Here is an 18,050-nt window from a genome sequence, read left to right as displayed (position 1 = left end):
CTCTGAGATGAGGACACAATACTTGTCCATTTCATCTTCCTTAGTAACATTCTCTTTCTGACCAAAAGTATAAAGTCCATGACCTGTCAAGGATACAACTGTGCCCTTCACAACACTTGACTTTTGGAATAAAGAAATGAATGATATAAATTCTCAGACTTCCAGGAAGCATAAGAACAGGGAAGTCCTGATGCTTTTGAGAGGCTCCCAGCTACTGATTCTCTTATGTGGAAGGCACAGATAAAGCCTATATCTTCAGAGATACCACTAAACACCTAACAAGGACACACTAAGCTTTCCCAAGGACCACATATTTCTTCCTTGTTTTTATACCAAGACAGAAGGCCAGCTTCCTTCTCCCCATTTCATATCTCTTCAACCTCTTTGTTCTCACTCCCAAATACTACTGAATTAGAGGCCAATTAGTAAACTCTAGAGGTAGTGAAGGAAAATCTGAGAGGCATTTGCAGTCATGACAAAAGAAGGAGCTATGGCTCACCAGGTTATAAGAGAGTTTTCAGGGAGGTCCTAATGATAATGTTACTGAGAACTGCCATGGTCTACCTGCTGAACAGTTTTCCTTACATTGACCAGATTCGAGCGAGCCCTTACCAGGTATGTCTCCTGTAACACAGTGGAAACCTGTACTTACTACATCACTCTAAAGTAGAGTCTCCTCTCTGCTTCACTAGTGGTAACATGCTCTGAATGCAGAAAGTTAGACAGGGGTTTGGCATGTGTAGAAAAGATTTAGGAACATGGAGTGTAGGAGATTCTTCTAGGTAATATTTTTATTCCCAGGTTGATTCCTGATACATACAGTTCAATTTTCTGGGTTTTCACACTTTCCCAAAGGCCAGTATTTTCTCTACAGACCTTTAATTGAATGAATATTGTATTTCAATTTCTTACTGTAAATTCCTTGATAGGGGACTTTGTAAATGTTCCTCAATGTGTAATCAAAAAATCTGTTTTCCAATTAAATTTTCTGAAATGATTTTGGTCACAAAGGGGGCTCAGGTATAGGGTGAGTATAACAGTGTAAATAATGTGTACCTATTTAAAAAGATGAATGATGAATTCCCAAATCCTTATTTTATTGAAAAATTACCAGACATCAGGAAAGCAAAGGACAACATGGACTATTGAATTTGCTTCTCTATTCCCATTTGATGTCAGTACTACCCGATCTATCTTCCAGTGTTCCCATGGCCAGACTTGAGTGTTTAGGATGTTTTACCATGATTCTTTCTTAAGACCAAACATAATCTACCAGATGATGGGCAGGGGAGAAGAATGGCTTGAGGACCAGTTAAATGTAGACTTCAATAGGTTCATAAAAAGAGGAGGGAGTCTATTTGAATTGTCATTTGTTAATTCTACATTCTTGACATTGTTGGGGAGAATCCATGTTAACTTTCCACTTAACAACATAAGTGTAGAAGCCACCAAATTATATATAAACATCAGCAACCAAAACTAGATAAGATTGATAAAGCTAAGAAGTTCATTCTTCCAGGAACTGGATATAGATATTTACTGAGAGACACAAATACAGCATATCAAATAAAGAAGTGAATGCTAATAGCAAACCATTGAACTGAAAACGGAACTCTTGTAGGTAAATATTGAAAAAGGATTAGAAGAGCTGAAGGTGCTTTCAACCCCATAAGAACAACAATGATAATGAACCAGAGCCTTCACATACCAGACCAATAAACAAAGAATTTACATGGACTGTCCAATGGCTCCAAATGCATATGTGGGAGAGGATGAGCTTTTTGGACAAAAATGGAGATGATGCCCTTAGTCATCCCTAGTCTGTCTCCCAGTTTAAGGGAAGGTCATGCAGCAGAAAGGCTGTTTAGAGAAGAAAGAAATGGAACGATTAGGGATCTTATGGGCAGGAAGCTGGGAAAGGAAATAATATTTTAAATGTAAATATAGAGATCCAATTTTAAAAAATCAATATATTTCGCTAAAAAATAAAAAAAAATGATATAAAAGAAAAGAAAGTGACAAGTAATCACAGATATTGACTCAGAAATCTGATGTGGTAGTCAGAGTAATGCTAGTAGAAAGTCTGAGATGATGAAGTCTCAACTAGAAGCACTTCTTTCTTCCAATTATCAGTGTCAGACACATACTGCACTATAGGTATCCAAAGCATGCAGTTTACTCGGACCTAAGCACACAATGCTTGTTTTTCCATTCTTCCTTAGAACCTTTTCTTCTTGACAAAGGGTAAAGGTCATGATTTTTCAGGAAAACAAATATGCCCTTCACATCACTTGACTTTAAAGGAATGAATGATATTAACACACTGTCTTCCGGAAACCATGAGAACAGGAAAGTCCAGAGTGTAGGAAGTTCTTTTAGACAATATGTTTATTCACAGGTCATTCCTGTATACTCTATCCAGTTTCCAGTGTTTGCATGACCAGACTTGAGGGTAGGATGATTGACCATGTTTCTTTATTAAGGCCAAACGTAAGATAATGGACTAGGGGCAGGGAGAAATATGTCTTGAGGACCAGTTAAATGTCTACTTCAATAGGTTCACAATAACAGAAGAGAGTCTATTTGAAATTGTCATTTGTGAATTCTACATTCTTGACATAGTTGGGCAGAATCCATGTTAACTTTCCACTTAACCACTTAGGTGTAGGATTCACCATACCTCATTCATGTATATATATATATATATATATATATATATATATATATATATATATATATATATGTATGTATATATGTATACATATGTATAAATATGTATATATATATGTATACATAAATATATATATATATATATATATATATATATATATATATATATATATCAGCCAACAAAGCTAGATAAAATTGATGAAGGTAAGAAATGCATTCTGCCAGGAACTGGATATAAATATTTAGGGGGAGACACAGATATATCATGTCAAATACAGAAGTGAATGCTGGTAGCAAACCAGTGACCTGAAAATGTACCTCTTGTTGTTAAAATTTGAAAAAGGATTAGAAGAGCTGAGCTTGCTTTCAACCCCATAAGAACAACTATGACAGTGATTCAGAGCTTTTGCTTACTAGACCAACATACAAAAAAAATTACATGGACTGACCTATGGCTCCAAATGCATATGTTGCTGATGATGGCCTTTTTGGGCAACATTGGGAAAAGAGGCACGTTTCTTCCATATTTTATCTCCCAGTTGGAAGGAATGTCATGAGTCAAAAAGGATGGATAGAGAAGAAATGAAATGGAATTGGTTCAGGAACTTATGGTCAGGAAATTGGGAAAGGAAAAAGTATTTTCAATATATATATATATATATATATATATATATATATATATATATATATATATATTGAAACATCTAGTTAAAAAGGAATTAATTTTACTAAAATATAAAAAATGAAGATATAGAGCAAAATAAAGCTGCAAAGTCATCACAATTATTGACTCGGAAAGCAGAAGTCGTAGTCATAGTAATAGTAGTGGAAAGACTGAGATGATGAAGTCTCAACGAGAAGCATGTCTCTCTCCCAAATACCAGTGTCAGACACAAAATGCACTATAGGTTTCCAAAGCACGGTGGATATTACCTTGAGTTAGGGACACAATACTTGTTTTATCCTTCTTCCTTAGAACCTTTTCTTCTTGACAAAAAGAGTACAGTTAATGAGCTCTCAGGAAAACAACTGTGCCTTTCACAACACTTGGCTTTTGGAATAAAGAGATGAAGGATATAATCCTTCAGGAACTATAAGAACAGGGAAGTACAGATGCTTCTGAGATTCCCCCAGCTCCTGATTCCCTTATATAGAAGGCTCAGATCAAGGCTATCTCTTCAGCGATACCACTCACCACATACCAAGGACTCACTGAGCTTTCCAAATGACCACATATTTCTTCATTATTGTTTATACCGAGACAGAAAGCCAGCTTCCTTCTCCCCATTTATAATCTCTTCAATCTGTTTGTTATCACACCCCAATTTGCTCTGAATTAGAGGATATTAGTAAACCCTAGAGGTACTGCAGGAATATCTGAGAGGCAGTTGCTGTCACTACAATAGTTGTGATATCACAGAAGAAGCTAGGACTCACCAGGTTACAAGAGAGTTTTCAGGGTGGTCCTAATGATGATGTCACTGGGAACTGTCGTGGCCTACCTGGTGAACACCTTTCATTATATTGACCAGATACAAGTTTTCAGTTTCCAGGTATGTCTACTGTGACAGAGTGGAAAACTATACTCTAACCCATCACTCTAAAGTTAGAGACTTCTCTCTGCTTCACTAGTGGTTACATGTTCTGAATGGAGAAAGTTTGACAGGGAATTGGCATGGGTAGAAAAGATTTAGGAACATGGTGTGCAGGAGACAATTCTAGATAATAGTTTTATTCCCAGGTTCATTACTGTGACATACAGTTCAATTTTCTGAGATTTCTCTGTTTCCCAAAGGCCAGTATTTTCTCTACAGACCTGTAGTTGAATGAATATTGTATTTCAATTTCTTATTGTAAATTCCTTGATAGGGGATTTTGTAAATATTCCTCAATGTGTACTCAATAATTCTGTTTTCCAATTCCAATTTCTGCAATGATTTTGGTCACAACATGGGCCCAGCTATAGAGTGAGTATAACAGTGTAAATACTGTATACCTGCTTAAAATGATAAACTGCCAAATCCTTATTTTAACGAAAAATTACTAGACATCAGGAAACCAAAGGACAACATGGACTATTGAATTCGGTTATCAAGTCCCATTTGATGTCAGTACTACACTATCTAGCTTCACGTATTCCCATGGCCAGAATTTATGGTTTAGGATGTTTTGCCATGATTCTTTGTTCAGGCCAATCCTAAGATACTGGATGAAGTGCAGGAAGAAATATGTCTTGAGGACCAAATAAATGTCTACTTCAATAGGTTCATAAAAACAGGAGGGACCCTATTTGAATTGCCATTTCTTAATTTTACATTCTTGACATAGTTGGGCAGAATCCATGTGAACATTCCCCTTTGACAAAATAGGTGTAAGAGCCACCAAAACTATATTTGTATCCATCAGCCAAGAAAACTAGGTAAGATTGATGAAAGAAGTGCATTCTGCGAGGACCTGGATTTAGATACTTCCTGAGAGAAACAGATACAGCATGTGAAATACAGAAGTGAATGCATGTAGCAAACCAATGAACTGAAAACAGACCTCTTGTTGGCAAAGTTTGAGACAGTATTAGAAGAGCTGAAGGTGCTTTCAACCCAAGAAGAACAACAATGAAAGTGAAACAGAGCTTTCTCATAAAAGACCGATATACAAGGAAAGTACATGGAATAACCTATGGCTCCAAATGCATATGTGGCAGAAGATTGCCTTTTTAGGCAACATTGGAAAAAGAAGTCCTTGTATTCCCTACTTTGTCTTCCAGTTCAAGTGAATGCATTGTGGGCATGAAACTGGGAAAGGAAATAATATTTTACAAGTAAATATAGAAACATCCTGATAAAAAAATCAATAAATTTTGCTAAAAAATAAAAAAGAGTGATATAAAAGAAAGAGAGCTGCCTAGTAAATTTCAAGCTGACGCAGAAATCTGAAGTGTTATTCAGAGTAATACTAGTGGAAAGACTGAGATGATGATGTCTCAACTACAAGTACTTCTCTATTCCAGATATCAGTGTCAGACACAAACTGCACTATAGGTTTCCAAAGCATGGAGGAGTTTACTCAGAGCTAGGGATACAATACTTGTTTTTCCCTTCTTCCTTAGGACCTTTTCTCCTTGACAAAAAGACTAAAGGTCATGATATCTCAGGAAAATAACTATGAACTTCACAACACTTGGCTTTTGGTATAAAGAAATTAATGATATAAACTCTCTGACTTCAGGGAACCATAAGAACAGAGAAGTCCATATAAGAACGGAGAAGTACAGATGCTTCAGAGAGTCTCCCAGGTCCTCATTCCCTTATGTGGAAGACTCAGATCAAGGCTTTGTCTTCAGCAAAAGCACTTAACACCTACAAAAGATTCACTGAGCTTTCCAAAGCACCACATATTTCTTCCTTCTTTTTTATACCAAGCCAGAAGTCCAGCTTCTTCTAACTATTCCTGTTCTCTTCATTCTCTTTGTTATCACTCCCAAATTTGCTCTGAAGTAGAGGCCTATTAGTAAATCCTAAAGGTACTGAAAGAATATCTCAGAGGCAGTTGCAGTCACAACACTTGTGACATCACAGAAGAAGCTAGTGTTCTCCAAGTAACATGTGAGATTTCAGGGTGGGCCTAATGATGATGTCACTGAAAACTGTCATGGCCTATGTGCTGAACACTTTCCTTACATTGAAAAGATTCAAGTTTGCACTTTCCAGCTATGTCTCCTGTGACACAGTGGAAACCTTTATATGCTCCTTCTCTCTAAACCTAGAGACTTCTCTCTGATTCACTAGTGGTTACATGCTGTGGGGCTTGGCATGGGTGAAAAAGATTTAGGAACATGGAGTGTAGGAGATTCTTCTAGATAATATTTTTCTTCCCAGGTACATTCCTGTGACATACAGTTCAATTTTCTAGGTTTTCTCAGTTTCCCAATGGCCAGTATTTTCCGTACAGTCATATAATTGACTGAGTATTGTATTTCAATTACTTATTGAAAATTCCTTGATACGGGACTTTATAAATATTTCTCAGTGTACTCAAAAATTCTGTTTCGAATACCATTTTCTGGAATGATATGGTCACAAATGTTGCCCAGCTACAGAGTAAGTATATTAGTGTAAATTCTGTGTACCTACTTCAAATGGTAATCTCCCAAATTCTTATTTTATCAAAAAATTATCAGACATCAGGAGAGCAAAGGACAACATGGACTATTGAATTCTGTTTCTTGTCCCATTTGATATCAGTACTGCACTATCTAGCTTCCAGTGTTCCCATGGCCAGACTTCAGGGTTTAGGATGATTTACCATGATTCTTTCTTCAGGTAAACGTAAGATACTGGATGATGTGCAGGGAAAAGATTGACTTAAGGACCAGTTAAACGTCTACTTCAGGTTTGGGGATTTAGCTCAATGGAGAATGCTTGCCTAGCAAGAACAAGTCCCTGGGTTCGGTCCCAAACTCCGAATAAAGAGAAAAAATAAAGTCTACTTCAATAGGTTCATAAAAACAGTGGGTTTCTCTTTGAAATTGTCATTTTTGAATTCTATATTCTTGACATAGTTGGTCAGAGTCCATGTTAACATTCCAATTAACTTCATAGGTTTAAAAGCCACCAAAAGTATATATGTATACATCAGACAAAAAAAAAGAAAAAAAAACTAGATAAGATTAATGAAAGTAGGAAGTGCATTCTGCAAGGAACTGGATATAGATATTTACTGAGAGACACAGATACAGCACATTAAATACAGAAGTGAATGCTGGTAGCACACCAGCAACCTGAAAACAGACCTCTTGTTAAATTTTGAAAAAGGATTAGAAGAGCTGAAGTTGTTTTAAACCCCATAAGAACAATGATGTTAGTGAACCAGAGATTTTTATTTCTAGACCAATATACAGAGAAAGTACATGGACTGACCTATGACTACAAATCCATATGCTTCAGAGGTTGGCCTTTTTGGTCAACATAGTAAAGAGAAGCCCTTGTCCTCCCTAGTTTGTCTCCCAGTTCATGGGAATGTCATGCAGCAGAAAGGCTTGTTAGGGAAGAAGAAATGGAACTTGTAGGGAACTGGAAAAGGAAATAATATTTTAAATGTATATATAGAAACATCTAGTTAAAAAGCAATAAATTTTGCTTAAATATAAAAAAATGAATGATATAATAGAAAAGAAACCTGCAAAGTGATCACAAATATTGATTCAGAAATCTGAAGTGGTAGAGTAATACTAGTGGAAAGACTGAGTTATTGAAGTCTCAACTAGAAGCACTTCTCTCTAGCAAATATCAGTGTCAGACAAACTGCACTATATTTATCCAAAGCATGGAGGAGTTTACCTTGAGTTAGGGACACAATACTTGTTTTTCCTTTCTTCTTTAGTACCTTTTCTTCTTGAGAAAAAGAGTAAAAGTCATGACCTCTCAGGAAAAAAACTGTGCCCTTCCCAACACTTGGCTTTTGGAATTAAGAAGTGAATGATATAAACCTTTTGATAAGAACAGGTGATTCCAGATACTTATGAGAGACTCACAGTTCCTTATTCCCTTATTTACAAGGATCATATCAAGGTTACTCTTCAGCGATAACACTCAACTCCTACCAAAGAATCACTGAGTTTTTCAAAGGTCCACATATTTCTTGTTTTTTTTTTATTCCAAGATAGAAGGCCAGCATCCTTCTCCCCATTTCCAATCTCTTCATCCTCTTTTTTATCACTCCCCAATTTCTCTGAATTAGATGCCAAATAGTAAACACTTTCTAAGTATGTCTCCTGTGACTCAGTGGAAACCTTTATGTACTCCATCTCTCTAAAGCAAGAGACTTCTCTCTGCTTCACTATTTGTTTCATGCTCTGAATGGTGAAAGTTGTTCAGGGGTTTGGCATGGGTAGTAAAGTGATAGGAACTTGGAGTGTAGGAGATTCTTCTAGAGAATATTTTTATTATGTATGTCATAGGTTTTTTCCTGTGACATACAGTTCAATTTTCTAGGTTTTCTCTGTTTCACAATGTCTAGTATTTTTCCTACAGACCTTTAATTGAATGAATATTGTATTTCCATTTCTTATTGTAAATTCCCTGAAACGTGACTGTAGGCAGCTGCAACATGCCAGGCCTCAAAGATAGCGCTGGTTTCTGCCTTCCACCTACACAACGGTGAGCTCTCCTTTTAGTAAACTAGTCTTTATTTGGCTACACCTGCCTGGCCTCCTAGCTTCCGCATAGTGACAGCCTATCTTCATGACGCACGTGGCTTGATAGGATTGGCCAGTGCTAGCTATTTAAGTGTGGTTCCAGAGTTCCCTGGGGTCAGAAGATTGTATCACGTTTCCTGAGTGTCCTGCTCAGCCTCGCCAGCAAGAAAACACGCAGGGATATACGGATCCTTGCTACAGCTAAACGTTTATTGAATCTTAAGGAGAGGCGCCATGCGCCGGCATGGCACGGCTTATATACACCCTAGCATGGCGCATCCACACCTGATTGGTTGTTTACCCATGATCTCACTAGGCACAGCCCGTAGTCGGCAAAGACCTGGCACGAAGGCACTCTTGCACATGCACACACAGTTAACTTCCTGAAAGGAAGTCGGCTGGCGCGGTGGAGGCCAGCGCCATCTTGTAATGGCGAAAGCTATCCTGGCCTTCCATGTGAGGCGCAGTGGAAACCAGCGCTACCTAGTGGTGGCGAATGTTAAAGCGGCCCTCTACATCTCCCCCTTATTATTTTATTTATAAAGATCATGATCACCCTATCACGTGTAATGAGGAAACCTCAGCAATGTGGAAGGGCTGATAAAAGAATCATTGAGTCTCTCTCATCCCAGTGTAATGGATCCACAGATCCATGGGGTGCAAGAGCAGAGAACTCAGATACCGACTAATTTTTGAAGATAGATAACCAACTTTTAAGGGAGGCCCCTTGTTCAATGGCCACAAGTACCTGAGTGATAACGGCCTTGTCACTTTTTTGTTGAGATCTGACTTTGTAAACCAACCATAGCATGAACACTAATCCACAGCATAGGGCTGCACCAAACAGAGCCACTCCCGATAAGTAGTGGGCACCTCATTTGGTCCTCCTCAGATGTTACCACCAAGGGCTATAGTCAAGCCGCTCCTATAATAAAATTTAGAATTCCCAATTGTTAGCAACAACTCCAGAAAGTTCACCCACTGTGCTTGTCTAACAATAGATTGGGGGAGGATAACTCCAGACACTGCAGACACAATGTTTGTAGTAGTAAATGGCTGCTACAATAGCAGCGAAAGTGTCAAGGTCTTTTCCATGTCAGTTCAGGATTTTTGGAACAACCAGCAGGCAAAGGAACCATTTCTGAGATCTGTACAACCAGGGCAGAGTTCCCCAGTCCAAAGCAGCTTTATGCAGGTGGCAATCCTGTGAAGCCACAGTCTGCCACCAGGGGAAGGAGGGGGGCAGCAATGGCTGGAGTCCAGTCTTCTCCAGAAAGCAGCAGTTCACAGAGGGTCAGAGAACAGGCCATAGTGGGACGGGACACACGCAGCGGTAACACTGACTGTAGCAACAGCAAAATCTCTGTCATGACAAAAGATGAGGGGGGAATCTTCCATCTTCTTAAGGGCACAGGAATGACTTCAGGGACCCAAACCAGGAGAGCTGAATCTTCATGCTCCCAGGATCAGCAAGTCTCACCATCCACTCAGGCAGCTGGCACACTCTTGTGGCATCCTGTAGAAAAAACACAAAGATTCCCTCTTCCCCATATAAAATATCTGGATAGGATCATGTCAATAAGTGGATCTTTCTATTTCACCTAGGAAGAAGTATGCCTAGTTGTAGGGTGCCATAAACTTTGGCATCCAAATTTTAAAATTGAAATAATAGGAGCATTATTTAGCATACAGGGATAACTCCCCCTCTTTAATTAATAAGATATAGTAGAGATATTATTTATTAAAATATGTCCTTGAGGATTAAATTGAGGACACTGAGCACTTGTATTTATAAATTGACTTGTATACCAAATTATTGTCTCTAGCATTATTGTTTTGGATATATAAAGAATGAGATTTTTTTGACTAATTGTTCCTTTGTAAGGCCTATAATCTGTCTGGTATCATTGCCCTCCATTGCTAAAGGGTCCAGGCAATACAGTTTGAGTTTTTAAATGGTCTATTAAGGAACAGTACTTAGTGCTCTTAACCACTAAGCCATTTCTCTAGCACCTCACAAACTTTATTTACCTAAACATAAGCATTAATTAGAAATGTCAAATCCTGTAAATATTGTCTAGATTTAGTCATACTAGAAATCCCTGAGCTGGCAGGGCAAGGCTGGGAATTTAAAGTAAGCAAATGGAGGCTTTTTCTTTTCATATCAACTCTATTACCATTTTCAAAGAGCTGGGTCTATGGTTTTGTTTAGTTGTCTGAGCCAGAGCACTGAAAGGACAGTGAGTTGTCAGACATTCACACTGAAATCTTCACTCACTGATTTTATGTAGAAAACTTGTCTATAGTAAAGCATTAAGTATTTGAAATCAATTGTAAACCACAAGCCACACATTGGCTATCAGTATGTGAATTGAAAGCTTGATTTTAAAAACAGTGGCTAAACCGCGGAATTTAATAATCTGTGTTGAAGCAATAGAAACTCTCAAAAGAATAAACAAGTGATCCAATCATGCATGTAGCCTTTTCATTAAATGAACCACCTATAAATATAGTAAGTGCACTTTCTATGGGTTGCATGTACAAATTTATAGTAAGTACAAAAGCATGTAAAGAGTAAAATTATCAATTTTCCCTGAAAAATTTGTATATGTAATAGGCCAAATATCAGTATTTTGTAATAACCTATCAACTGTTGTTTGGAATAAGATATGTTTTTCCAGGTTTCCTTTTGAAATACTTCCAGGACTCTAGCCTACAATTCTGTATTACACAACTTAAGCTTTATATCCAATGTGGATAACAAAGACCTAAGTCCTCTGGCAAGGTGAGGTACTTAGCCAATTAACATATCCCTAGAATCTTAAAATTAGTTTCAAATATTCTTTTTTGGAGTAGTGCAACAGCTACTCCCCAAATATTAAAGCTCATTTTGAAAGCAGAAGTTTGTAGTAAAAATTTCCATATACACTGAAAGATTTAAAGTTCTAATTTCTTACATTGAAGAAGCAACAAAATTACATAATATAAGGCTGTTAGCTATTCCTAATGATATCACTTTATTGGCTCTCTAAAATTATAAGCAAGCTCTCGAAATGAAGACTCACAATCGTCAGGACATAAAAAATTGCATAAAAACAATCCTCTATGTCTGTCTTGAAATGGCATTTGGAATAAGGAAACTGGCTGTAATGCTCTCACAAGTTCTAAAACCTCTTCAATCCTTTGTAAATCCTGTAACAATCTCTACCTGTTTGATTTTTCCTCAATTATAAATAAGTTTGAGTTAGTCAATGTAACACTGGCAATGCTTAATCAAATCCTTAAGTTCTATTTGTATCACCAGAGCACAGCCACAATTTTGGAAAGTCACCTGAGTTCTGAGTATTGACTAGGCAGCTGTTCTTGGGACAGGGGAATTAGCATCAAAATACAGAGAGCTTCAGGGCAAACCACAACTTTGGAAAGCAAAACTCGACCTCCAACAATCTAGTACAAAGTTTGACAGCCAATTCCTATATATGAACGCACGATGGTGTAGTCTCTAATACCTCAACAAGAAGACATTGTCCTAAATTTTTTTAGAAGACTGGTTTCTCGAATAAGAATCCAATAAAAATATCTCATTTTAGATATGTTTCCCGAGGTGGGCTCATGCCGCATGTTGTCAAGAATGACTCCATACAAATTACCAGCTTAATGTCAACTTTTTGTTACCAATATTGTACCTTTTTAAACCATATCCAATAACTTAAAAGCCAATAGTCCATAACCATTGCAAGTAGACCATGTTTATACATTGAAAACCAATCAGAAGCAAATTGACGTGGCTATACGTATCTTTAGTATTTAGAACAAACACCATATTCACCTTTTTAGCTATTATTTTAGAGAAGCACCTTGTCACGTGTTGAGTCTAATGATCACATTCAAAGATTTTTCAAAGATTAACAGACATCAGTTTTGTACCAAAGAAGCTGAGGAGCTGTTGACGCCTTTAAGATCAGCTAGTATAAACATTTAGCCACCCCCTGGGGAGCATGCTTCAGAGGACTTAGGCTTCTAGCTACAGACCTAGCCTCTAAAACCTAATTGAAACTGCTTTTTATTTTTTGTTCTCTTTTTGAAGAGAGTTAAAACCAAGTCAAGGTGTGACCGACCAGCAGATAAAGTTTTTACCATTTTTTCTTTTGAACATGAAACATAAAACATTTAAACAACGAGAAGCAAGAACCACAGACGTAAACTGACAGACATGGGGATAGCTTGGTGCACCAATGGCAGACAATAGACACAGAGGGAAAAAAACAGATGGTGTCAGCAGAGAGGTAGGATTTTCTCTTTCCCACCACTTTCACGCTGACTATCCATTCAAGTGTAGTTGATATGGTCGATGGATTATCTCAATTCCTGGACTAGTCCATCAACGTGTTAAACCCAATTCCTGTAAGATACTGAGATATATTATCTGTGCAGCACGACTGACATTCGCCAATGGTATGGAAGTGAAAAACAGTCCTGAATATTTTTACTCACAACCCAATTACATTAACTCCATCAAGCTGTGTATGAGCATTGAGATGTCCTTTTGTTTGATTCTCTGAATACATTTTCATGTGGTCTACCTCTATCAAATCTGATCAGTATGACTCTGTGAATCTCTTCTTCATAGCGAGATGTCTCATCTTCTAAATCCTCTTCCTCTTAGGAGCTAAGCTCGTCTGTCTATGAGCTATCAAGCTCTGAAGTCTTTAAATCCTTTACCAGATAAAGACTTCTCCTTTTCAAGACCTTTTTCTCCCTTCTCTGTTTTATCTCTCCTGGGGCATTTTTCCCCACTCTCTCACCTCTGCAGAGGGGACTGTCTGGTTGTCTTTCTTTGAGCTCTTTAATTTTTCATCTTATCCGGTTTCTGTCATGCCGCCTTGCCCCTCACCCAACGCTCTCCGCTTTGCTGTTACAGCTGGTCGGCTCCCACTCGACCTCTGATGCCATCTGGCAGTAACTAGAAACTCAAAGGCCAATAGAGAAAGCCCGAGAGCTGCCAAAATAATAATAGATGCTTCTGCTGCATCTAGCAAGGGAGTGAGGTGGAATAGGTCACGGCTAAACATTGTCTTTCAGGTCCTATCCGAGTCCTGTAGCTTCTGGACCCTTTCTGTGAATGGAGGCTCTCCTCGGCGCCGGCGATGGTGAGGTGTTTGTCCCAGGTTTCAGCAGCAAATATCCCAAGTGCCCTTGCCAGTAGGAAAACATGCAGGGACATACGGATCCTTGCTACAGTTAAACGTTTTTTGAATCTTACGGAGAGGCGCCATGCACCAGCATGGCACGGCTTATGTACACCCTAGCATGGCGCATCCACACCTGATTGGTTGCTCACCTACGATCTCACTAGGCATGCCTCGGAGTGGTCAAAGACCTGGCACGAAGGCACTCTTGCACATGCGCCCACAGTTAACTTCCTGAAAGGAAGTCGGCTGGTGCAATGGAGGCCAGTGCCATTTTGTAATGGCGAAAGCTATCCTGGCCTTCCACATGGGGCTCAGTGGAAGCCAGCGCCATCTAGTGGAGGTGATTATTATAGCGGTCCTCTACACCTGAGTAAAACTGCTTGAAGAAGATCTTCACTATTCGTGTCTTCCTTGTTAGTCGAGGTTGGCCGCAGCAAGTTGTGGTCCGTACAGGGACCTCCTGAAATCAGAACTTCTTGCAGTCAGGGCAGCGCTGGAAAGTTCCCAAGGTAATGAGGGACCATAAGGACTGTAGGAAATAAGTGGCTATAAATTCTCAGGGTAGTTAACAAGAAAGTTCTCGGTAGCAGCGAACCGAAATTAGGAAGATGCTTGGAGAATTTAGCCAGCATAGAATGTTTTTGTCATGGGGACCTCACAGTCTCATGCAATTTTTCTGGCTCTTCAAGACCTATTTGAGCATAAGACACTAAAAATAAAAAGGAGCGCCATAGGGAGATTTTTGAATGAATGTGAATTCATTGCCCCTGGTTCATAGTCTCTGGTAATCTTACTGTGGCAAGTTGGGAAAAAGTAGGGAAAGACCTTCATTTTGCATGGGAACAGGGGACTCTCAGACCTGGGATCCATCCAGTGTGGTGCTTAGCAAGTAGTTGCCTTGAGGATCAAAAAGGTTGTCAGACAACTATAGAGAAGGGGCAAGGTGCCCTAGAAATGCTTCAAATGAAGAGGTCAGAAAAGCAGGGAAGCACAAAGGAGACAGACTCAGTAAAGACAGATACAGAGGAAGAAACAGACAAAACAGGTTCAGAAGTAGAGTTACAAGAGTTGACAGATCAAATGTGTAAATAGTCTCTAAGGAATAGAGAGAAGAAGAAAAGAAAAAAGCCTAAAATGGCGTAGTAACTTCCTGGGCATTTCTCCTGCGCTTCTCCTCCCTAAAATGTTGTAGAAGGAGGAAGTAGAGTTTTGGGTAGTACATTCTGCCCAGAAGTCTGGAAGCCAGTCCACACAGAACTGCATCTATCCTATCCTGTTTATGCCGATGCTAATCAACAAAGGTATCATGAGCCTTTAGACATTAAGGTGATCACTACCCTGATGGAATCAGTCAGGACATATGGCATTATGGCCTTATTTACCATAGCTCAGGTTGAGGTCTTACACAGATTTTGCATGACTCCTAGTCATTAGACTAACCTTGCTTGGGCCTGTCTTTGTCTGGGACACTATTTGGACTGGAGAGCTTTTCTTATTGAGTTTGTCAAAGAACAGGCTGCCGCTAACTTGGAAGTGGGTGGTGGCCAAGCTGCCTGGGATAGATATATGCTGCTGGGTTATAAATGCTTTGCCAATGCTCAGACAGTGTATCCAGGACAGGTTTACCAGCAGATTAATGAAGTTGAAACTAATAAGGGAGAAGTGAAAGGAAACCTCATCAAGATCCTTCAAGGATATATGGAGCCATTATCTGACTTTGTAGCCTAATTAGTGGTAGCAGCAGGGAGAGTCTTTGGCGACCCCAATATGATTATGCCCTTAATTAAACACTTGGCCTATGATCTTTGCACAAAGGAATGTCGAGCTGCTATCATTCCTTACAAGAATAAGGGATTTGGAGCTTGGATGAACGTCTGTAGAGAAATAGGGGGACCTTTCATTAATGCTGGACTTGCGGCTGCTGTTATGCAGATGAATCAGAGAAAAGGAGGAAGCTCAGGAGCATATGTTAAGTGTGATCAACAGGGGCACCTAAAAAGGCAATGTACAGAAAGGAGAAGTCTATTCAGTACAGTAAGTGGCCAATGCCCAAGGCAACAAGGGCTGTGTCCCAATTGCAAAAATGGGAACTATTGGGCTCTTGAGTGCCACTCGGTAAAAGAAATCAATGGGCAGCCTCTTAGCTTGGGTTTTGGTGGAGCATGTCCAAAAAATGGACAGTGGTGCCCATTACCCAGGTCCCACAAATATATGGGCCAGTCGAGAATCAAGATGTAGAATAGAGTCACAAGAGATGGCCGTCCCTTCGAAATCTGAGGGGCCAAGGAGAGCCACTAAGGGCTCCATAGGACTGGACATCTGCTCCACCACCAGACCCGTACTAACTCCTTGGATGGGGTTCCAGTTGATAGAAAATGATTTTAAAGGACCCCTTGAACATGGCACTGTAGGGTTACTTATAGGGAGACATCTTCAAATTTAAAAGGACTACACGTCCATCCAGGAGTTATTGACCCAGATTATACCGGGGTAGTCAAGATCATGGTAGAATCACCAAAAGGGATTACTGCCATTTCCCCTGGGGACAGAATAGCCCAAATATTACTTTTTCCTAGCCTTCATGAAAGATTTGTAGCCCAGTCTAGAGGGAGAGGAGAGAATGGTTTCAGTTCCACAGGCTCCAACCTTGCATTTTTAGCCTTGGGTTTAAACCAACGCCCAGTAATGGAGCTAAGGTTAGATGGTAAAAGGATCCTAGGACTATTGGATACAGGGGCCGATAGAAGTATAACAGCTAAGAAAGATTGGCCCTCTGGATGACCAGTACAGTCCTCATCTCAAACTTTACAAGGTCTCGTTTATGCAACAGATCCTGATATAAGTGCAAGAAAACTGAGTTGGAGAGATCAGGACGGACATTCATTTGTGTGTTGCATTTGCCCATTTCCCATTGGGGGAGAGATTTGCTGAAAGATATGGGTTTCAAATTGACCACTGAGTATTCTGAAACTTCACTAAAGATTATGAAACATATGGGCTATTTTCCCAGTAAGGAATAGGGAAATACCTGCAGGGTAGGACTAGCCATATAACTGCCCAAAAGAGAGAAAGGAATCAGGACCTGGGTTTTTCCTTGGGGCCACTTGGGAAGGGTTCCCATTACCTGGAAAACAGTGGAGCCAGTGTGGGTTCCTCAGTAGCTGCTTTCTTCTGAGAAGCTTGCCACAGGTAAAGCTGACTACGAAGCATATAGAACCATCAGTATCACCTTGGAATACCCCAATGTTTGTGATTAAAAAGAAGTCAGGGAAATGGAGACTGTTGCATCATTTACAAGTTATTAATCAACAGATGTAAATCATGGGCCCAGTGCAATGCGGGCTTCCTCTTTTATCCTCTGTACCATCCTGTTGACCTGTTGTAGTGATTTATATGAAAGATTTCATTTCCTCCATACCTCTTTGTCCTAGGGAGAGTGAAATATTTGCTTTTACTGTTCCATCATGCAATCATGAAACCTGAGCAACGATATGGATGTGTAGTTTTACCACAGGGCATGGCTAATAGCCCTTCTATGTGTCAACTTTTTGTGGGCAACGCCATCGCCTCAATAAGACAGATGTTTCCTGCACCGAGATTCATCCATTTTATGGATGATATCATTTTAACTTCAAAGAATGAAGAGATTTTAGATTTAGCTAATGGAAATTTAGTTAAATTGCTAGAAGGCAGGGGATTGTTTATTGCCCTGGAAAAGTTACAAATGGACAATCTTGTAAATTATTTAAGAGCAAAAGTATGTCCTTATATCATTATCCGCCAGAAGGTTGAATTGAGGAAAGATAAGTTAAGACTCTTAACGATTTTCCCAAATTACTAGGAGATATTAATTTGGTCTGATGTTATTTAAAATTACCAAAATATGAAGTAAAATCAATGTATAATACTATAGTTGGGATTCGGCCTTGGCTTCTCCTAGACAATTATCTGATGAAGCAAGGGAGCTTTAAAAAAGGTTGAAAAAGGATTACATG

This window comes from Rattus norvegicus, chromosome Y, assembly GCF_036323735.1.
Source record: "Rattus norvegicus strain BN/NHsdMcwi chromosome Y, GRCr8, whole genome shotgun sequence".
NCBI classification, from domain to species: domain Eukaryota; kingdom Metazoa; phylum Chordata; class Mammalia; order Rodentia; family Muridae; genus Rattus; species Rattus norvegicus.
Note: the sequence above shows the minus strand (reverse complement) of the source record.